The sequence below is a fragment of the Ornithorhynchus anatinus genome, chromosome 12 (assembly GCF_004115215.2).
Source record: "Ornithorhynchus anatinus isolate Pmale09 chromosome 12, mOrnAna1.pri.v4, whole genome shotgun sequence".
NCBI classification, from domain to species: domain Eukaryota; kingdom Metazoa; phylum Chordata; class Mammalia; order Monotremata; family Ornithorhynchidae; genus Ornithorhynchus; species Ornithorhynchus anatinus.
Genome location: NC_041739.1, coordinates 54,057,029 through 54,080,561, shown reverse-complemented (window position 1 = coordinate 54,080,561; position 23,533 = coordinate 54,057,029). Strand labels below are relative to the sequence as shown.

The 23,533-nt window shown below is 44.8% G+C and overlaps 1 long non-coding RNA gene across 3 annotated transcripts in view; it reads right to left on the bottom strand.

The window, feature by feature from the left end:
* Positions 1–22,225, bottom strand: part of LOC114815532 — a 28,392-nt gene extending 6,167 nt beyond the window's left edge. The window contains exons 1-6 of one of the 3 annotated variants that reach the window (XR_003763320.2): positions 21,678–22,225; positions 20,983–21,140; positions 15,614–16,326; positions 13,688–13,869; positions 9,964–10,103; positions 6,892–7,183 (exon numbers count right to left, since the gene is read on the bottom strand). This is a non-coding gene — a long non-coding RNA (uncharacterized LOC114815532). Of the gene's footprint in view, positions 1–6,891; positions 7,184–9,963; positions 10,104–13,687; positions 13,870–15,613; positions 16,327–20,982; positions 21,141–21,677 lie in introns of those variants that run through there. The other 2 variants (XR_003763319.1, XR_003763322.2) reach the window with 2 other exon arrangements.
* Positions 22,226–23,533: the final 1,308 nt, after the last annotated feature.

Sequence of the window (23,533 nt, the reverse complement as noted above, 5' to 3'; positions counted from 1 at the left end):
CCCCCTTAGGGAATCTGATATTTACCACACCTTCAGCCCCACAGCACTTATGTAAATAGGTAAATTATTTATTTATATTGTCTGTCTCCCCTTCTAGGCTGTAGGCTCATTGTGAGCAGGCAATGTGTCTACCGACTCTGTTGTATTCTCCCAGTTGCATAGTACAGTGTCCTCTGCACACAGTGAGCACTCAATAAATGCCACTGTTTGATTGACTGATGGCTTGATGAGACCTTGTAAGTACAATCTCGAAAATCAGGACTTGTCTAAATCGATTATCTCAATTTTACAACTTATGACAACACCAGTGGGGTCCCACAATCCCTAAAGCCCCCACATTACCTTCACAGAATCAAAACCAAAGGAGTCTGTCTCACCAAGAAGGCTAAAACCTGACTAGAGAAAGAGCAGGAATGGAATATCTTTATTTCCCCTCTTCCCCACACCCCATCAACAGATATGCCATCTGACAAGTAACTTCTTCCCACCAGTTCACTTTTCTACTTTTAGTTACTGGCTCAGGCACAAGGGATTGAAGCGCTAACTTTTTCCTTAAATTCAGACCTTATTTCATTTTTTTTTTTTGCCAAGTTCCTATGGGTATTTTTATTGTGGGTTGAAGCTTTCTGATCTCATTTCCAACTTTTAAAAATAATGTAAAGAGTCCTTCTCTGGCGCATTACCCACATGGGTCTTTGCAGCCTACATCCAAGGCAAACTGTACATTTCGTTCAAATGCATGAGAAGTCTTGGATCAAATGTTTCCAATTAGCTCAACCAATCTGAAACTAAATGAAGCCAGCGATGAGTGGAAATTCAGTGGCCTAGTGGAAAGAGCACAGGCCTGGGCTCCCATCCCAGCTCCATCACTTGCTTGTTGTGAGAACTTGGGCAAGTCACTTTACTTCTCTAGACCTCCGTAACCTCATCTGTAAAATGGGGATTAAATACTTATTCTCCTTTCTACCTAGACCGTGAGCCCCATGAGGGGCAGGAACTGTTTCCAACCTGATTATCTTGTATCTACCCCAGTGCCTAGTACAATGCGGGGCACAGAGTAAACACTTAACAAATATCACAGTTATGATGTTATAAATAGTCTGTGTGAGAACTATTTTTGAAGTTTTCTTACTATTCCATAGGCTTCCGAACAAACACATCCTTTAAGCATGAACAGAGTTGTGTGCATAGTCACTTGGGGGCTACAGAATGTTGAAGTTCTTGAATAATAGCTATCTATTTAAAATTCCATGCTTCAGATGTATTTATAATCTCCATATACCATCACACTGCCAGTGATAGTCATAAAGAATAACAAAATCTTGGTGAATTAAGACTACTGAATAAGTAGTCATGAATTATTAATAGGAATGTTTGCACCATAAATACACAGTAGACATGGAAAAATGTTCCTGGAACTCCTTTTAACCTGAGCAAGACATGCTTTATATTCATTTCCTCTGCAAAAGCCTATCTCCTGCATAATGATCCAAGAAACATGACATCTAAAATAGGTGGGTGGTTACGGAAGAGACTGGAGAAAAACACCAGTCATTTCCTAGGAAAAGGGTCAACGTTTCAGCTAAGTCTCACCCACCAGAACTTGGGTTGGAAGGTCTCAAAGAGCAGCAAGGTGAAGAGGGCACCTAGAGAAACTTTCATCGTTATACTCCTCTCAACGCCATTCACCCTGACGTGGATCCCTAGGGCAGGGGAACCAAACAATCAAAAAAGCAAGAGTCAATTTTCCTCCACTTATTCCAACTGAAACAAAACAAGGAAGAGATTTACCACCCACATTACTTTAGCAGGGCGATAGGGGAGTCAGAACAAAAAATTTAGATAACTCTCTGCAAAATCAACTGTATCGAAGCCAGCTTTCTGAGGAAACTGACACCTTTGACTTGTCAAGATAATGGCCTCAGAAAATTTTTAGTTTTCCGCTGGATCCTAATGAAGCAGCATGGCCTAGTGGATAGAGCACTGGCCTGGGAATCTGGAGGCCCTAGGTTCTAATCCCGGCTCCGCCACTTATCTACTATGGGACCTTGGGTAAGTCACTTCACTTCTCCGTGCCTCAGTTATCTCATCTGTAAAATGGGGACTAAGACTGTGAGCCCCATGTGGGACATGGATTTGGCCCAACCTGATTAGCTTGTATCTATCCCAATCCTTAGTAGAGTGCCTGGCACATAATAAGTGCTTAATGATTTCCATTAGAGAAAAAAAGTTAAGTGGCTTGCCAAGGTCACACAACAGACAAGTGTCAGAAATGAGATTAGAACCCAAGTCCTCTGACCCCCAGGCCTGTGCTCTTTCTGATAGACCATATTGATCTACAGTATTTTTCTCTTCTTCAGACTGGAAAGGAACACCCTTTGTGCTGGCGTTACAGCAAAGAAGGATTGGGCAAACTTCTTTCTTTGGACATTTTCCCTTGTTGCTTCATTACACTTCAGATTAATCAAACATCACATTATTCGGTGGCAGATCGAGACTGAATGCCTTCGAATAAATTGGTGCCAAAAGAACTAGGCCTCGGTGGCTGCTTGGCCACAGTGGTGAAAGATTAGGCAAGCAAGGACTAATTAGGAAATACCAGCTTTCAGTCTATTTCAGTAGTAGTCGTAGCGAGGGTCAAAGCTGAGGGTCCCGTTTTATTTTGGAAAATAATGGTTATGCCATCTTGGCTGACTTGTACCAGAAGTAAAAGAGGCATCAGTGATCTGTGAAAAGAAGTGGGATGGAAGGGAAAAGTTCAAGGTGCAAGGTCCTTCAGTAAGTGCTTCCCACCTGGATAATCACTGTCCTACGTCCAGCCCTTTTAGACTGTGAGCCCGTTGTTGGGCAGGGATCGTCTCTATCTGTTGCCGAATTGTACATTCCACGTGCTTAGTACAGTGCTCTTCACACAGTAAGCGCTCAATAAATACGATTGAATGAATGACAGAATGAAAATGCACCAGGCGTCCTGGGGAGTCGGCTCTGAAATAATCCAACTGATGAAATTTCCATTTGGTTCCCATTTTTTTTGTTTGGTTTGGGAAACAATGAACTTCAAAATATAAACTGGGATTGATAGTTCCCAGAACTGAAACACGACTGTTGGTTTGAACTGGAAACATTTGATCAACAGCAGCCACAGGGCTGCATTGCTTATTTTCCAGAATTTCAAATTGCCTTTAAGTTTCTCTCTCCTTGAAATATCTCGATGAACTCTCTCCAGAAGGCAGGAAGATGCAGAGGCAGTTATCCCAATTAACCCCAAAGCTTCTCTTTTCTTGTGACTTTCTTCCCTTCTCCCATTAAGAGTTTTTACATTGAATCTGATTTTTGACCGAGATGAGAAAGTTAACAGGGAGATGTGAGGGTGTAGAAGGGAAGAAGAGAGGGTTTTGAACGTGTTAAGTTTGAGGTAGTGGCAGGACAGGTGAAGAGAGTTGACCTGGAGAAGAGAAATTGTGTGAGATTGGAGAGTGAATTAGAGGTTGGGACTGGAGAAGTAGACTTGGGGGTCGTTCACATAAGAGTAGGGTCAGAAGGTTCTTCCTTGGGTCTTTTGGGAAGCAGGGCGGAACCCTGAAATGCACAACTGTCCCACCTATTTTGGGCTGTCTGGTTACACCATAGTTGCTTCACGCCTCCCTGAGGGCAGCTGAGGGGAAAGAGCCTGGAAGTGGATCCCAAACAAAGATAGTTTATTTCTGGCATCACATTTTCAGGAGGACTTAAATAAGTGTCTCCCAAATGAAGACAAAGCAGCAAGTCCCAGAGACACAGAATTGCTCGGAGTTCTAAAGAATGGTTGATAGATGGTATAATGATGAAAATATTTGGACTCTTTCTACTTTGGATCAAAGCTTTCCTGTCTGTTGTGTGCAAAGTTTTGAATCCTCCTATGTAGAGGTGACTGCACTGGCCATTTGTTTATGTGGATCCATCCCAATTGCTTCCTCTCTGAATCATTTACAGTGGTGGGACAGATCTAACAGTGTTCTGGAAGCTTTTACTTAATGATTATAGCCTTGGATAGAGCCTCCCATTTGATCATTCAGACATGTTTGTAAAGGCTTTGGAAAACATATACGCAATTAGCCATGCACACTAATAACACGCTTTGGTTTATGTGTCAACAAAAAAGGATTCTGCATAAAGTAATCTGAAGTATCTTGCAGGCTGAACAGTCTAGACCCTGAAAGCATAAGGCAAATGAATGGAAGCAGGATGGAAACATCAAGGGGTAACAACGGGGAGGGAATTTACGTCAGTCGTAGATTTGACTGTAATCTCAACAGGCACAGACCGTCCCATTTTTGCAATGTTCCAAGCCTGACAGGCAGGGGCAAGTCAGACCCAGATGGGTCAGACTGGGTTTAGACCATCTCGTGGCCTTCCTTGCTCTGTCCTTTCTTTGTCACTAAGGCGGCTTTATTGTTGGTGGGAGGCAATTGGACCCTGCAGTAATCCTGCATAGGCACAGTGGTCCCCTGGGCTGCTAGAGTTACAATTCCCAGAAGCCCCCAGAGGGACCTGCACTGGCCCATTTCTGGTTTGGTCCCGACTTATTTCCAGTCAGGCCCGCATCTTGGACACCATGACCTCGGACTAGCATTGGTGAGATCACCATATCTCCAGAAACTCAAACTGGAATTGGGTTGGGCTCGGGGTATAGGACCAGAGAGACCCTACAATTGATTTCTCTTTTATAATTGTCTGTCTGTCGCCACTGAAATATCGTAAGCCCCTTGAGGAACTGTGACTCAGTTCACATTTTTGTATTTATCCCAAAACTTAGTAACTGCCCTCGGCATACAATACCACCACTACAGCCACAACTACTATAACTACTGTGGAGCATGGCCCTGGGAGTCAGGAGGTAGTGGGTTCTAATCCCGCTTCTGCCATCGGCCTGTTGTGTGACCTTGGACAAGGCACTTCACTTCCCTGTGCCTCAGATTCCTCATCTGTAAAATGGGGATTAAGGCTGTGAGCCCCATGTGGGACAGGGACTGTGTCCAACCCGATTTGCTTATCTCCACCCCAGCCCTTAGTACTGTGTCTGGCACACAGTAAGAGTCTATCAAAGACCAGAATTATTATTATTATTAACTATTACTACAACTAATAGTATGGGAAGCAGCACGGCCTAGTAGATAGAGCAGCACGGGCCTGGGAGTCAGAGGGTCATGGGTTCTAATCCCGGATCTGCCACATGTCTGCTGTGTGACCTTGGGCAAGTCACTTCACTTCTCTGTGCCTCAGTTACCTCACCTGTAAAATGGGGATGAAGACTGTGAGTCCCACGTGGGACAAGGACTGTGTCCAACCCAATTTGTATCCACCCCAGTCCGGAGAACAGCGCTTGGCAACTAGTAAACACTTAACAAATACCATTTTATTATTAATAATAATAATAATTATTATTATAACTACTATAACTACGACTACTATCGATATTACTACGGCAGAGAAAATAGAGCCAGAGAGAAAGTAAGAGAGGCCGGCAAAGAGAAAAGCAAGCAGAAAGAGGCACACAGAAGCAGAGCCATGGCAGAAGATCCACAAGGCCACCCAAAACACGGGCACATGAGGCAAACCGGTGCCAGGCTGATGCACCCGGATAAAAGAAAGATCCCAGAGGGCTGGGGACCAGGCAGGCTCCCCGGGCGGCTTCTACCCCCGAGAGGCTGCTTCCTGCTTTAGGGTTAGCAAGGACACATGAGGTGTCAGTTAGCAAAATGACAGTCAGAAGCAGAGAAGCTTCTGTTCCTTCAATCCTCCTCCTCGCTCTTCCCTCCTTCCCCTTCAGCGTTCATGCCAAGATTTCCCGGCAATGATTTCAGAGTCAGCCGGACTCTGCCTGCACACACAGAGTTTGGAACTTGTGATGAAAATGACACTGGAAGCAGAAAGGGCAGCAACAGGCAACACGGGGGCAACAATAAAGATCATTCAGTGGTATTTATTGAGTGTTAACTGTGTGCAGAGCACTGTACTAGGCGCTTGGGAGAGTACAATACAATTAGTTTTTTTTTAAAGTGGTATTTGTTATGCAGGTACTAGGTGCTGGGCACTGTTCTAAGAGCTGGGATAGATACGAGGTAATCAGGTTGGACACAGTCCGTGTCCCACTTGGGGCTCCCGGTCTTAATCCCCACTTTACAGATGAAGTAACTGAGGCACAGAGCAGTTAAGCGAGTTGTCCAAGGTCACACAGTAGACAAGCGGCAGAGCCGGGATTAGATCCAAGGTCCCTCTGACTCCTAGGCCCGTGCTCTACCCATTAGGCCACGCTACCCACGCGCAGATTCCTGCCCTCAAGTAGCTTAAAATTGAGAGGATTGTAACATGACCATGGTAAAGAGGGAGATTGCGCCATTCAGCCCAATTCTGCACCAACATTGTCCCTTCCTGCTGTGTCCCTCCATTCCTCTGTGCTATGTATAGCACTTAGGCACGCACTTTGTGCCCAGCACTGTACTAAACTCCGGAGTAGATAATAGGTAATCAGGTCAGACACAATCCCTAACCCATATGAGGCTCAGAGTAGGAGGGAGACAGCATGGCGAAGTGGATAGAGTACGAGACTGGGAGTCAGGTCATGGGTTCTAATCCAGGTTCCACTACCTGTCTACTGTGTGACCTTGGGCAGGTCACTTCACTTCTGTGGGCCTCAGTTACCTCATCTGTAAAATGGGGATTAAGACCGTGACATCCCCCCCCCCCCACCATGTGGGACTGTGTGGGACAACCTGATTACCTCGCATCTACTCCAGCACTCAGAATAGCGCTTGGCACAGAGTAAGCACTTAAATACCATAATTATTACTTCATCCCCATTTGCCAGATGAGAAAACTGAGGGCCAGAAAAGTTAAGCAACTTGCCCAAGGTCACACAGCAGGCAAAAGGGGGAGTCTAGATTAGATCGGAGTGGCTCTGACTCCCAGGCCCGGGCTCTTTCCATGAAGCCATGCAGCTTCTCAGCGTGCTGGGTTGATCGACTTCTTTCTGCTGGCTGCTGTTCCCTCCAACCACAGACATCACCAGGACTTTTCGGAGGCCCACCGGTCCTCTGTGAATGCAGGGGTGGTGGGTGACCCCAAAATGGGACGACCAAGCACTCGAGGTAAGGGGGTCTACCCAATGACCCTTCTGACCCTTTCCCCACCAGCTGCCAAGGCCCTAGAAAAAGAAGTAGGTTGGAATGTCAGCAAAGGCCCTGCTGCTGATGAGCTACAGATCTGCTTATTTAACCATGTTTCTTAAGCTACTTTAAAACCCCACAGCAAACACTGCCAGGCATTATGGGAGGAAAAAAAAAGAAGTCAAGCACTTCATTAATGCTAGTCACTGCCAACCCCAAATCCACCCCACTTCCTCTGGTTTACCTGGAAAAATAATATGCCAAAAACATCTAGCTCTTCCTCTCCTCCCTTCTTACACGGCAGGCAGAATATTCTGAGGCATTAACTGAATTATCGTCAGAAACGTAGGGCGCTGATACGCAAGTGACCATGAAAACAAGCACAGTGGAAGAACCGTGCAGGCCAGTGACTTTAACACTGGCTCCATAGATAGATATTTTAGTGCTTTATAGTTAGAGATTCCAAATGCGAAAGAGACAAACAAATAAAAGTCATCTCAATTCATTCGGTTTCAGGGAAGGACTCTCCCTTCTTTCCATTTCTGGTAAGGGAATCGTTGCAGTTCTCTCCCCCGAGCTTCACGTAATTCCAATTCCACTGGCCTTGGCTGCGGCCCAGTGGAGCCAATTATCCAGATAACTTATAAACAAGAGCACTTTTGCCTGAATTGTTGGGAAATTGGCACGGACCTCCACTTTGCTTCTACTGGCCTTCTACATTTATTCAACTACAAAAATGATGAAGCTCGGGCAGGTTTTATAAATGAAAACAGTGGGTATTGCACTTGAAAACCGTGGCTATTGCACTTGAAAACGCTGAGATGGGGACGCATGTCAAAAATGCCACTTATCACTGCGGAATATGCTTTGGCTCCACAGGTAACCCGATTAACTTGGTGGCCAAATTCAAATTCCTTTGAAACCATGAAAGCATGCCCCTTAATTGCTCCGCTATCTTTCAGTCCAAACACAAGGATGAGGAACACTTCACTCTGTGGTCAGCCTGCTTGTCTTGCAGATTACATTCTCTGTCTAAAATGCTATAAAAAAACACTGGCTTTCTTGGATCAGATACATAAATCCCTGGCAAATTTCAAGTCATCACAAGAGTCCGGCCTAGTGGAAAGAGCAAGGGACTAAGCATCAGTAGGCCTGGGTTCTAGTCCCCACTCTGCCACTTGCCTGCTGGGTGGCCTTAGGAAAGTCACTTAACTGCTTTGTGACTCAGTTTCATCATCTATAAAATGGGGATTAAAACACCTATTCTCCCTCTTAGACTGGGAGCCCCGTGTGGGATAGAAACTGTCCAATCTGATTACCTTGTATCTACCCTGGGGCATAGCAGAGTGCTTGGCACATGGTAAGCATTAATACATTCCATTTGCTATTATTATTGTGGGTGGCAGTCATTAGCTAATTTTGAGCCAATCAATTTGAGCACTTACTGTGTGCAGAGCATTGTACTAAGTGATTGGGAAAGTACAATAGAGTTGGTAGAAAGGATCTCTGCTCACAAGAAGTTCAACCCTTACTGAAATGTATTTTTTCAATGAAAGTATACTGCTAAGCTCTCATATCTCTCTGGTGAGAGGACTGCGTTTCTTTTGGCCTAAGCAACGCTGACAAACTGAATCAGTGCAACATTATTTTGGTTCGGTGGGGAGGATTTTTCCCAAATTTAGTCTGAAATTCTAATTTGTAAAGGACTTTGGTCTTAATGATTGGGATAGAGAACTGATGAGTCAGCAGTGTGAAAAGGGTTGAAATTTTGATTTTAGTATTTCCCTTGACTAACATCTCTATTTCAGCTTCTTCTAACCCTAACTACTACCAGGCTTCTCACCCTCAGCTTCAATTCCCCATTCCAGGACGCTGTCCCAAAACCATGATATCTAGTGGGGCTTGTTCCTGGCATCATGCAAAAGTGAAGTGGAGGAAGATGGGGGAGGAAAATGGCTGAGATGCGTTGAGTGTTTTGGGGACTTGAAGTTCCCCACTTTAGACTCCAGAAACACTCGTAATGGTCAGAGTCCAAGATAGTGTTCTGGGACTCCAAGTCTCAGAATCCTTGAATCCCTTGAATCTTAGTCATCTGAACGAATGCAGTGTCCGGCACACTTCGGGGAGGTGACAGGCAACAGTGACCTCAAGACCTTCAGTAAGTACCACCAGAGGGATAGTTCTGGATTCTAACAACCCAGTCCATGTCCTCCACTCCACCTGACACCCTCACAGGGCAAATGCTAACCTGTGGCTCTCACTCTACTCTCGGTTCTCCCAGGCTTAATAATAATAATTATGGTATTTGTTAAGCACTGTGTGCCCTTACTGCTCTAAGTGCTGGAATAGATACAAGTTAATCAGGTTGGACACAGTCCCTGTCCCACAGAGGGCTCACACTCTTAGCCCCCATTTTACAGTTGTGATAACTGAGGCCCAGAGAAGTTAAGTGACTTGCCCAAGGTCACACAGCAGACAAGTGGCAGAACTGGCAATTAGAACCCATGAACTGATGACTCCCAGGCCTGTGCTCTATCCACTACACCAAGCTTCCTCCCCAGTGCCTGGCACATAGGAAGCGCTTAGCAAATACCACAATCATTTACACTCAGTTGCTTCCCCTACCTGTAATTGCAGTGTTGGTCTCTGCCTCTAGATTTTAAGCTTCTTGACAGCAGGGATTGTGTCCTCTTAGTCTCTTGTACACTTCCAAGTCCTCAGCACAGTACTCAGCACCAAGTGCTCAATAAATACCATTGCACCAAACTACATATTTATCAACAAGCAAATAGGACAACTATCACAGAGCTCCTCCTACCATTTGGCTGCCATGATCAAGGACAGAATGCTGGTGTCACCCAGAAGTAGCGGTCTTGTGTTCTTATCTGATCATCTGTGTCAAGGTCATCTGACTTACAAGGCTTGGGCTCGGTCTAATTGGCTTTAAATGACGATATCCTACAACACAGAATTGCATGCGTTAGAAGCAATATGTCCCTCTTTTGATAATGATCTCAGCAATATAAAAATTCTACAGTTCACAATCACATCCAAACAAGGGATCCATTGTTTGGATTTTAATTTTATCTGGAAGATAAGAGGGGTAAATATTTATGACAAGAATACACACGAATAGACCTACGTGGTTTCAGAGCTGGACTAACTTGTTGCAAATTTCAGTTAGCATTCATTCACATTACTTAATGCTCCCATCTGAATAAAATCTCTCCTTCCTCCTCGAGGAAGCATTATTGCTCAGGTTTTTGGATCTCCTTGAATTGGCAAAGAGCTTTTTTTCCCCCCTAAAACACTGTGGGCTATGTAACCCTCTGGATTGCCGGTTTTATCTCGAGGGCCAACATTAATAAAGGACATATGATATGAGGAGTGTTCACTAGGGCCCACAATTACCAGGATATGAGACAGTGCTTACACATGGAAGATTATTCTGCATGAGGGAAAAGAAAATTGAGACATTCCAGAATTCCTTTAGCCGAAAAAGTTAAATTCTTAAATAACAAAAACTTTAGACCAATTCTCGTTCTCACTCTCTTTTGCTCATGGCTTCTAAAACATTTTCACTATAATAGGATGGAGTTAAATAGTATAACTTCTTCCAAAGCTTAAAAAAACAAGTCAGCATCTTATTCTCTGCCAGTTCAGTGGACCCAGCTGGTCATGTTCGTCAAGACATTTTAACAGTGGGTAAAAATATTCAGGCTTTTCCCCCCACATACCAGGAACACTATCTAACCTGGGATGGTACAATAGCACTACCAGGCACAATCCCTGCCCTCAAGGAGCTTATGATCTAGTGGGGGGAGGGAAGAAAGAGAATGAATGTGACTATAAAGAAATATGAAGCTTCCACATCTGCTCCAAACCTTCCACTTGACAGTTCTTTGGGGTTGGGGTTTTCTGGATAAGATCCAGATAATTTTGTGGCACCCGGGGGCTTTTCCAGATGGGCTCCAGAAACCCTCTCGCCTGAAAAGTGGCCTCTTCAGAGTTGTGATCTTCAAACTTTACACTCGGATCTAAACTCTCCTCTGCTCTTTTCTGGCTCCCTCCCTCCTCCTGGCTTGTCTTTGACACTCCTGTTTTTCCCAACAGTATCTCAAGAGGCCATCTCCCACCTCTTCTCAAAATCTACAGCCCTCCACCTGTGCTTCCAGCCCCATCCCTTCACACCAATCTAAACAAGTCTTCTCCCTTCTTCCCATCCTCAACTGCTCACTTTCCAATAGTTACTTCCACACTGCTTTCAAACATGCTCATTATTATTATTATCATTATTTTATTTGTTAAGCACTTACTATGTGTCAAACACTTCTAGACTATGAGCCCGTTGCTGGGTAGGGATTGTCTCTGTTGCCAAACTGTACTTTCCAAGCACTTAGTACAGTGCTCTGCACACAGTAAGTGCTCAATAAATACTATTGAATGAATGAATGAAACACTGTTCTAAGTGCTGCAGTAGACACAAGTGAATCTGTTCATATACTGTCCCTGTCCCACATAGGGCCCATAGACTAAGTAGCAGTAAGAACAGGCACTGAATCCCTATTTTACAGATGAGGAAACAGAGGAACAGAGAAGTTAAGTGACTTATCCAAAGTTACACAGTAGGCAAATGGTGGAGCCAGGGTAATAATAATAATGATGGTATTTGTTAAGTGCTTATTATGTGCCAGGCACTGTACGAAGCACTGGGTGGATACAAAGAAATCAGGTTGGACGGAGTCCTTGTCCCACATGGGGCTCAAAGCATTAATTCCCGTTTTACAGCTGAGGTAACTGAGGCACAGAGAAGTTGTGACTTGCCCAAGGTCTCACAGCAGACAAGTGGTGGAGCCAGGATTAGAACCCAAGTCTTTTTGACTCCCAGGCCCACGCTCTATCAACTAAGCCACATTGCTGGTCATATTTCCCCTAGCCTAATAAACCCTCCCTTGACTCCAAGGCTCCCTCCAGTTATCACCCCATCTTCCTACTACCATTCCCCCTCCAAACTCCTTGAGTTGTCTACACCCATGGCCTCCACTTCCTCTCCTCTAATTCTCTCCTTTACCCTCTCCAATCTTGCTTCTGCCTCCTTCACTCCATGAAAACTATAAGGTCACCCATGACCTTCTTGCCAAATCCAATGGCCTCTACTCCATTCTCATCATCCTCGTTCTCTTAGCTGCCTTTGACCCTGTGACCTGACCACCCACGTCCCCCGGAAATGTCATCTAACCGTGGCTTCACTGACACTGCCCTCTCCTGGTTCTCTTCCTATTTCTCTGGCCGCTCTTTTTTAGTCTTTTTCAGTGGCTCCTTCTGAGTCCCCTTCTATTCCCTACCTACACTCATTCCCTTGGAGAATTTATTCACTCCCATGGGATGGCTTCAACTACCATCCCTACGCAGATAATTCCGAAATCTCCCTTTCCAGCCATGATCTCGCTCCTTCTTTACAGGAACATTTCTCACATTTCCTCCTGGCTTCAGGACATGTGTACTTGGATTTTCCACCGATAACTCAAACTGAATATGTCTAAAACAGAAGTCACTATCTTCCCACCCAAACTCTGTCCTACCCCTGCTTTTCCCATCACTATAGACAACATCACTATCCTCCATCTCACAAGCCTGTTACCTTGGCATTATCTTCGACTCATCTCTCTCATTTGACATCAATTATCACCAATCTTGTCAGTTTTACCTTCACAACATCGCTAAAATCCATCCTTTCCTCTCTACCCATTCTGCTATGCTACTACACTGAGGCAAAGGCTTACCTTATCCCGCCTTGTCCCAGGCCCTCCCTGACCTCCCTGCCTCCTGTCTCTATCCCCACTCCAGTCTTTACTTCACTTTGTTGCCAGATCATTTTTCTAAATAAACATTCAAACCAACACTCCCCATTCCTCAAGAACCTCCAGTAGTTGTTCATCCACCTCCACATTAAACAGAAACTTCTTGTCATCAGCTTTAAAGTACTTAATCAGCTCTTAATTACCTCACTGATCTCCTACTACAACCCAGCCCACACACTTTGCTCTTTTAACACCAACCTACTCACTGTATTTGGAGCTCATCTGTCTCACTACCGACCCCTTACACATGTCCTCCCTCCGACCTGGAACTCCCCTCCCCTTCACATACTAAAGACTACAACTCTCCCCACCTTCGAAGCCTGATTATAAAAGATCTCCAAGAGGCTTTCCTTGACTTAATCCTCATTTCCCCTACTCCCTCTCCCTTCTGCAGCCCTATTCACTTGGATCTGTACCCCTTAAGCACTCGCTATTCACCCCACCTTCAACCCCATATCACATATGCGTATTCAAAATTTATTTTAATATATTTCTCTCATTACACTGTTCCACTTATGGGGCGGGGCGGGCGGGGAACATAACTACCAGCTCTGTTGAACTGAACTCTCCCAAGTGCTTAGCACAGTGTCCTGCACATAGTAAGCGCTCAATAAATACCAATGGCTGATAAGCACGTTTCCCCAGCACCATTTGGTAGAGCCATCCAGTCACTGACCCTACCTTTGTGTGGATGCAGTCAGCTTGGCCTGGAGAAGAGGTGGTCATCCACAAGCTGGTCAGGTCACTGTATTCTGAGAAGCAGCATGGCATAGTAGATAGAGCACAGGCCTGGGAGTCAGAAGGTCATGGGTTCTAATCCCGGTTCCACCACTTGTGTTCAGGCCAAAACATAGCCCCCAGACCTGATTTGAGCAACATAGAAGACACAGAGAGCAATACAATGGGCTCTGTACTATATTACGGAAGCCACGTGGCTTAGTGCAAAGAAGAACAGAATTGGGAGTCAGGGGACCCAGGTTTCAATGCTGGCTTCGCCACTTGCCTATGTGACCTTGGACAAATCGCTTAACTTATGAATGCCTCAGTTTCCTCATCTGTAAAATGGAAACTTGATACCTGTTGTTCCTCCTACTTAGACTGTGAGCCCCATGTGGGACAGGGACTGTGTTCAACCTGATTAACTCGTATCCACCCCAGTTCATAGAACAGTGCTTGGCACATAGTAAGCCCTTAACAAATCCCATAATTATTTGTTATTATTATTTTTCATTATTATTTGCAGACCTGACATCACCAACAGACTTGTAGTTTGGCAACTATTAAGCAAAGTTAGCCACCCTCAACATTCACCATCGTGGGAGAGCCTATAAATTTGGTAGGATTGAGTGGAAACTTTTCAGACTTCTTCCCAACTAACCTATGGAATAAAACAAGTGGAGTAACAAAGTTAAACCTATTCAACCAATTCTTTGCTGCCTTGCTTGAGGGTACCAGAAGAAACTTGGATGCTGGTATTAGAATCTACTTCCAATCCACAGTGAAACTCTTCTACCAACAGATTATGAGCTTTATCAAAGGTTCTGAGGTGGTCACCTAGGACTGCTCTGTGTTGGTGACCGAATGCTGGAGGCATAAGGAAACACATACGTGATGATAAATCTTTTCATCGTTGGCACAGTGTTAGAGGCTGGTAATAAACTTGAAGTCAACCAGGCTTTCTGTACCAGACTAGAAAGCCCAAGACACAAGCAACTACTTCCAATGAAGCAAAGAAATTAATGTTGACACTTCACTTTGCAACTTGGGTAAATTACCCACAAATGATGCCAACACAGACCAAGAACTGGCCTATCAGCTAAGTCAGAAACAACGTGGCCTAGTGGATAGAGTACAGGCCTGGGAATCAGAAGGACATAAATTCTAATCCTGGCTCTGCAATTTGTGTGCTGTATGACCTTGGGCAAGTCACTTCACTTCTCTGTGCCTCAGTTAACTCATCTGTACAATAGGGGCTAAGATTGTGAGCCCCACGTGGGACATGTACTCTGTGCAAACCCAGTGCTTTGTATAATGCCTGCCACCTAGTAAGTGCTAACAAGTATCATAAAGAAAGAACTAAAAACTAGGTCTTCAGAAATTGCCAGATAGGGTTTGGCAAGTTAGCAGGCCCAGTGAAAAATGCACAGAACTGGGAGTCAGGAGACTGGTTTCTAATCCCAGCTCTGTATCTGGCTTAAAGTGACAGCTTGGTCAAGTCACCCTGCCTTGACCTCAGTTTCCTCACCTGTAAAAAATTCAGAATCCCATGTGGTAAAGGGACAGTGCCTGATCTGGTTAACTTCTAACTTTCCAAACACTTAGCCCGGCACTTGCCTCATAGTTATCATTTCATATATACGACCTGAAATTTGGCATCCAGAGGGTATCAAGTTTCATACCAAACTGAAAGTTTACATGGCTGAGGTGTTCAAGCTTCTTTATGGCTGTGAGAGCTGGACCTATCACAGAAGGGGTTTTGAGGCCTGTAACCCTGTTCCCCAGATAATGACCAGAACAGAGGGCATGGAGCCCAGGGGGGAGCTAGCTACCCCCAGGTTTCTATCCAGCTGTTGATGCTAATGGTAATGGAAATTCTGGTTTACTGACCTCTGAAGGTTGTTGTGATCCCAGGCTGAGGGTCAGCCTCTGCTTTGGAAGAAGCTCTCCCACTGGGGGCTCTGGGACCAAGTCCCCCGGAGTCAGGCTGGCTGCCACCAGGCTGTGGGTCAGGGTCATTCTTGGGCTGGCCCAGACGCTGCCTCCCTTTCAGGCATCCAGTGCAGCAATATTTGGGGGCCCCTCCAGTACCCCTCAGTTTGGTTGGAGGTGACCTCTCTTCACCCTCTGCTACAAATCCTCTTCGTCTTGGGTTCCTGGAGCCTCCCCCGGAGTGGATGATTCACCTTGGTTTTGTTTGGACGCCCCCACGGCAATCCGGACACCGAGTCTATTTCATATCCAGAGGTTTTACTGAGGAGGTGGGGGTGACGCAAAACAGAATCGCCCTCCAGCTGGCTGATGGCAGTGCTGTTCAGCCACCACATGGTAGCAGAAAGCAGCTGAGTTAGGACCCCCAGTTTTATACATGTGAGCCACACCTGTCTTAGAGGAGTTTAGGATAACCTCTCAAGAAAAGAGTTTTCATTTCCCATTAACACTCAGGTTGCAGGCTGTCTGGTTTCTTCTGCATGCATATCCCTCATCTCTATCTCATCTCCGGAGGTTGGCTAGGATCCAAGGAGGCTGTAGGATCAAAATCGTGAAGGAGGTTTCTGGGCTTCTTGCTTCTTCCCATCTGTTTTGCATTACTGGACATTGCTCTGGAAAGAAAAAAAAGGTTGTGTTCAGGGGAAGTTTTTAGGCTTTCCAACCCACTCTTTCCTTTGTTCAGGCTCTTGTCAGGATGATTCTCCTCTCCTGAGAGTTTTCAATTAGTAGTGGATAGCACAGTATTTTCATTTTAGCCTGACTCTAGAAAATTGTTACCTATTTGATCAAGAGGTTGAATACCCAGAAAGATGGGGGCTTGAGGTTTTGTTTAATCTGAGGAGTTCATTCAGATCCTTCTGAAAGCGTGCCTTCGTTTCACATTTGTACATAAACACTTCCTGGGGAGTTAGGGAACGTCCTTCTGACCAACTGGGTCTGTCTGGGCAGAATGGGTTTGGGATTGGGAAAATGGTTGTGCAGTGGACAAGGAATGAATACTGCAATGTAAATTTTCCTTAGAGTGAGGTTTCCTAGGAGAGAGATTTGTCAATAGCATAATCCCTAAATTACCTCTTCAATATACATTCATTCAATCGTATTTACTGAGAGCTTGCTGTGTGCAGACCACTGTACTAAGCACTTGGAAAGTACAATTCGGCAACAGATAGAGACAATCCCTACCCAACAATGGGCTCACAGCATGACCCTGACCCATGACCCTGACTCCCAAGCTCGGGCTCTTTCCACTGAGCCATGCTGCTTCTCTAGCATCAATTAGCATTAGCATCAATTCTCCTGAAAAGATTACCTTTCCTGAAGAATTTATCTGAATTTCCTTCCTAGTCAATCATTTGCATTTAGGGTCCCTACTGTGTACAAAGCACTGTACTAAATGCTCTGGAGAGAACAATGGAGTTAGAGGACACAGTCTTTGCTGGGGAGATCTTTTAATCTAGAAGGGGTGATAGACATTAAAATAGTTTACTGATCGGAGGAAGAAGGAGGTGTTTATGAGTTAGTGTTGCTATGTACAGAAATACTGTTCTCCCTCCTACTTGAAATGTGAGCCCCATGTGTGTCTCGATTACCTTCTACCGCAGTGATTAGTATAGTGCTTGGCACATAGTAAGCTCTCAAATAGCACAATTATAATTATTGTAACTACAAGTGATTGTCCCTAATTGGCTCTATTCCCTCTAAACCTGCCTGTTTTCCCACATGACTCTTTCCAGAACTCCTAATACTTGGTTTTATATGGTGAACTAGAGACTTCCTCTCACTTATCTGGCAGATTGTAAGTTCCTTCCAAGCTCCCCACTAGATTGCAAACTCCTTGCAGGCAGGGATCATGTCTACTTACTCTTTTGCATTCTTCCAAGCGCTTAGTACAGTACAGTAAGCACTTAATAAATATCAGATTGATGGACTGATTTAGGTGACATGCTGCCGGTGCAGGCAAAGAGAGTAAAGGAGTATAAAATTCACCTAAAAGCCCTTTCTTTTCTCTTAATGGCATCTCCAAGCTTATGGGTAGTAGGAATGATGGGAAATAGATTCTAAGAATGAAGCAGCCAGACCTTTAGTTAGGCCACGAGAAGATAAAGCATGATGACCACTGTACGAGGGTGGATTTGCACAGAATAAACAAAACCAACCAGCAGGACAAAATCTGTTTACTATCTGTCAGGTACTGAACTAACGACTGGGGTTGATGTAGGAGCATCTCCCTGCCTAGATTAAAAGCTTCCCGTGGGCAGGAAATGTGTCTACCAACTCTTTTGTATTGTACTCTCCCATGCACTTAGTCCAGTGCTCTGCTACGAATAAATTTTGATAAATATGATTGATTGTTTATCAGAAAGAATATGTTGATACATGGTATGTGGTTGGAGGGCTATTTCTATGAGGAGGTTGAGTTTGGTAACATGAAACAGCCAGTAAAGAAAACAATATAACAGTAATAAAATAAAATAATAGTATTTGTTAAGCGCTTACTATGTGCTAGACACTGTTCTAAGCGCTGGGGTAGATACGAGCTAATCGGGTTGGACACAGTCCCTTGTCTGACATGGGGCTCACAATCTTAATCTCCACTGTACAGATGAGGGAACCGAAGCACAGAGAAATGAAGTGAGTTGCCCAAGGTCACAGAGCAGACAAGTGGCAGAGCTGGGATTAGAACCCATGTCCATCTGACTCCCAGGCCTGTGCTCTATCTGCGGTATTTATTCAGCGCTTACTAGGAACTGAGCATTGTAGTAAGGGGGTAAATTCAAGGTAAGCAGATCAGATCCAAAGCCTGGACCACATGGAGTTCACACTCTAAAATAGAGGGAGATCAAGGATTTTAACCTCATTTTACACGTGAGGACACTAAGGCGCAGAAGTTCAGTGACTTGCCCAAGGTCACACAGCAGCCAAATGGTGGAGCTGAAGTAGGGCACCAAGGGAGTTTTCTTAGTGTTTTAAAAGTAATTACTTGGGAAATTATCCCAGTGGCGGAGCTTAAGTAAAGTATCAAGGGAGGTTTCTTAGCCTTTTAAAACTAATTACTTAGGAAATTATCCTGGTGGAATTGAGGGTGACAAAATCAACCTTAAAAATAAGAACAAGATAAGATGGCTGCATTAATATCGTGGCCGGCATTACATTAAGTCTATTATAATAGAGAAAATACACAGTAGTCAGGGCGTCTCATGTTAGAGACCTCAATAGTGTCAACTAGTTAAGGCCCAGCCTCCAGGCAGCAGAATGCTAAACCAGCCATTAGATCAAATTTCTCAGGGGAAGTGAAGCTACTCCCAGGGTGCGAACACCTGCACAATCAGAAAGGGCTCCATTCTATCTATCCAAATCACTCATACTGCAATTCAAACCTATTTCCTTCTTATTTGATCTTCTGTAGAGTCAGAAACCGTGGTCACTTGCATGCTTCTATCATTAACCACCTTTCAGCCTTCCCTTTCTCCCCAGTCCCCGCCCCCTCCCGCCCCGCTCTACAGCCCTAATTGATGTTCGGCTTTCCTCTTTGAACCTATTTCCCTTCCCCATTTTTTTGCTCCTCCCTGGACCCTCCTGGGTTTTCCTCTTTTTCCCTTTACATCTGGATGCAAAGCTCTACTTAGTTAGAAGGAGTCCAGACCTGGACTCCAGGCCTTCAGACTCAAACGAGCTACCAAGCCACACTGCAGAATGAACTAGCACAATGCTTTTCAATCTGGAGAAAAATATCTGATGCAGCTCAGCTTTCCCCCAGTGAAAGCACCTCTCTAGATAAGCATGTGGAAGCCTGAGCTAAAACGATATGACTTCATTTCTGCCCCTCATTGGAACCGTAAGAAAGGATGTGTTAGGATTCGTAGGACTCCCTGCTTTTCACTCACTGTTTACTGCCGAGTGGAAACCTATTGGGAAGTGTGTCACCCTGCAGCTGTAAGCCACCTCCCGTCCTGAGGTTTAGACAGGAAGCTGGTCTCCTTTTTTTAGACAGAAGGCCTGCTCTCTGTGATGTCGGCAGACTGCGAGATGTCCGACTTACTCTTCGCCCCCTGGAAACGGTGGACAAAGAATCTTCTTTACCTCATCAGGTAAGACGCGCTGGAAAAGTTGACTTGCAGCGCAAAAACAGCCAAGAAAAATGGCAAAGGAAAAGGGGAAAGGAAACATCCCCCAAAGCAAGGAATGAGGCAGAGAAGTAATCCTAGGTCTGAGCGAGGGTTTTCTATTCCAGAATGTCCGAGGTTTTATGCCCAGACATGCACAAACACATTAGGAATACAAGTTGTTCAGGGCTGGGATCACAGCATCATTTACCCTGGCCCAGGCAAGCGCCTCCCTGCCCTCATCATTCCCCACATTCCATGTTGGATTTTGAGGCCAGAGGGCTGGGTTGCTGTCAGAGCAAAATCAATCCCAGTTAGAAGTAATTAAGGCTCTCCTGGGGGTTTGTCCTGAATTAAACAGTTCTTTAGTTCTTGAAGCACTATGCATCTCTTGGTAGAGTCTAGATACAAGAAAGGAATTTCAATAAATACCACTGATTTGACTGATGGAATGACTGAAAAGATGGAGAAGCTGTTGTACTGAGTCAGCTGGACCCAGGCTCTGAGATAGGGAAATACAATAATAATAACTGCGGTATTTGTTAAGTGCTTACTCTGTGCCAAGCACTCTAATATGTGCTGGGGTAGATGCAAGCTTATCACATGGGGTTTTTTAGTCTAAATAGGAGGGATAATAGGTATCCAATCCTTATTTTGCAGATGAGGGAACTGAGGTATAAAGAAGTGGAGTGACTTGCCCAAGGTCACACAGCACACAAGTGGTAGAGCCGGGATTAGAATCCAGGTTCCTTCTGACTCCCAGGCCCATGCTCTCTCCACTAGGCCATGTTGTGCTCTGCACATAGTAAGCGCTTAACAAATACCAACATTATTATTATTATTATTATTTATCAAAGGGGCAAGAAGTACCTCCTGTCCCCTCCTTTTTCATATGATGTCATTGATTTATGTCAAGTGATGACATCATATATTAGTCTCTAAACCTACAGAGGTTCCCCCATTTTTTAGCCATTGCAATCCACCCCCGGCCCCTGTCCCCAAGGCACCACTGCCAACTTGGGTTGGATACTTCTGCCACCATCTTCTGAAGCCAGCCTTAGCTGTACCCTGTCAGTCAGCAGGATCACTTCTAGGGGGTATATTTTCTGCTGTAGTCCTCTAAATGAGATCTTTGTGGTAACAGAGGAAAGCAAGAGGGCTTACCAAATTCCCGGGAGGGGTATAGTGCCATCTCGATATATGCACGGAACATTGACGTTGCTTCCGTCAGGGTCACTGCCGAGCGCTCTCATCGGCTCAGAGGTAGCTCCCATGGGTGACTGGATGGGAAAGCTGAACCACTTAGGAGGGAAGAGCAGGATCTGGGGCAGAGGGGAGTGGAATGGAGGAAGAAGGGAAGGGTCGGCACTGCTGAAGGAACAGGAGGCCCGATACTGACTCTTCAAACCCTTATTAAAATCTCATCTCCATGCTGCCTTCTCCTTCTAAATCACTTCCCTTGCTCCCTTTCCCTCCTGTGTTGCTCTTGCACTTGGATCTGTGTCCTCTGAGTACTTGATATTCACACTATCCTCCTCCCCCAGCACTAATGTACATATCCGTAAGTATTGTAGACTGTAGAACACTCACGACTGTAAGTTACTTGTGGGCAGGAGACATGTCTTGGCAACTGTTACACTGTACTCTCCCAAACACTTAGCATAATACTCTGGACACCATAAATGCTGAAAAAATACCACTGATTGGGGGCAAGAGGGCAGAGGCCCAAGGGTGCAGATGGGCGTTCTCCTAATATTCACCTAAGCATGTAAAAAGCACAGGCAGAGACCACACAAACATACTCTGTTCATCATCTGGACTGAGGTGTCAACCGAGGCTTCAGTAACTTACTAACTTACCTAAAAGGATGAGTGGGATCTGAATGTCTGTTCTTTACAGTTTCACCTTTCCTGAAGAGCAATGTGAGAATGAACAGCACTTCTGCCATCGGAGAAGAAAGGCCCACAGACATCCGAGGACAACTGAAATGAAAGGGATAATGACCTTGGAAAGTCAATTTTCTTCTAGGCTGAACTCCCTAGGAGAAGTTTACTTATTAGTGCTAGTAATTTGTTATCAAAATGGCCTCAACTCTTCCAAAAACACAAGGTTTAGCTTTCAAATTCAGCGATGGAAGATTAAATCAGGTGGAAGTTTGCCACCTACCGACCAAAAGCAAGAAGAGTTTCCCCTTTGGGGTTGAATTTGTCTCCCTCAGGCAACTTTCTGCGTCGACTTGAGATAACCGGCTTTATTTTAGAGAGAGACTTTGGCTCTCTCTGCCTGCTATGATATAACTCATCAACATAACCCTTTATTCCCTCTTCCTAGCCAAAAATTATTAGGGTCCATCTCCCCACTAGACTGAAAGCCTCTTGAGAGCAGGGATCATGTTTACTAATTCTATTATACTACTTAGTACAGTGCTCAGCCCCGAGTAAGCCCTAACCAAATACTATTGATGGATCGATTGGGAGGAAGTCGGTTTTTACGATGTTCTGTCTAAAGTGGTGTCAGGAAATCCAAGAGATATAAGATGTGCAACTGGAGAAAGCGGAGAGAGATCAGGAGGACAAAGGTAGGAACAAGAGTCATGACCGTGGATGAGAGCTCCAACTTAGAAGGAAAATAAAAAGAAAAGAGCAGTTATCTCAGCAACTAATTTGGGGGGGGCGTTAGATGGAAAGAAGGTGGGCAGATCTGCTGAAGGAGGTTCATGGAGGTATCAATCAATCATGTTTACTGAACAGTTACTGGTACTGTCCTAAACTCTCAGGAGAAAACGGTAGAGTTGGTAGCCATGATCCCTGGCCTGAAGGAGCGTACCATCTAGTAGATCGTGAAGTAGAAAGCGAACCGAGAGAGGGCAATGTGACAGAAATTTAGATTACAAGGGGATCCAGAGAGGAGTGATAGTATATTGATTTAAAGGCTTTCTGACGATTTAGGAAGGTGGTAAAACATTAGTCACTAGAGACTTTACCAAGTCAACGAAAATAAGACAAAACCTGGTCATGGTCTATGAGATGTGCCTGAATGGAGCCCGGTGTTGGCAGGGATTGTCCCTTCACTGCTCAACTGTACTTTCCAAGCACTTAGTACAGTACTATGCACAGAGTAAGAGCTCAATAAATATGACAATGAATGGGAAGGAGACAGGAGTGGTAGTGAAACTAGGCACTGTTGCTATTGGTTCAGTGACAGAGATTTAGCAGTGATTGCAGCTTCCTGGGACAATCGTGGCATTGTTCAAAATACCCTATGTTCACATTCAGAAGAATACGGATGCCTGAAAGACTTTACACCCACCAAAAAAGCCACCCTATTTTACCACCAGATGGAAGGAGTGTGAGCACAGAGGAAAAGAGAAACATTTCTTCAATTAAAAATGGAAATATAGGGTGTCTCTAGGGATATTTGTTTAGGACATTCCAAACATTTCACCCAAATGGATTGCTTTTAAGAAAGCTTTCTGTGAAAAACAGCATAATCCTAAATCCATGGGATATTCTGGAGCATAATGAGAAAATGGTTAAGTCATAGGCCACAAATACCTTCCCGCTCAAAGCAGGTACTAAGTGGGTAGTCTCATCCTGTAAACTGCGTCCATTAACCACAGAGCCATGACTTATGACTGTTGTTCAGTTGACACTGACCCAGGTTGTATCAAGACCACAAACAGGGGAGGAAGGAAGGAAACCGAAGTGGTCCGAGG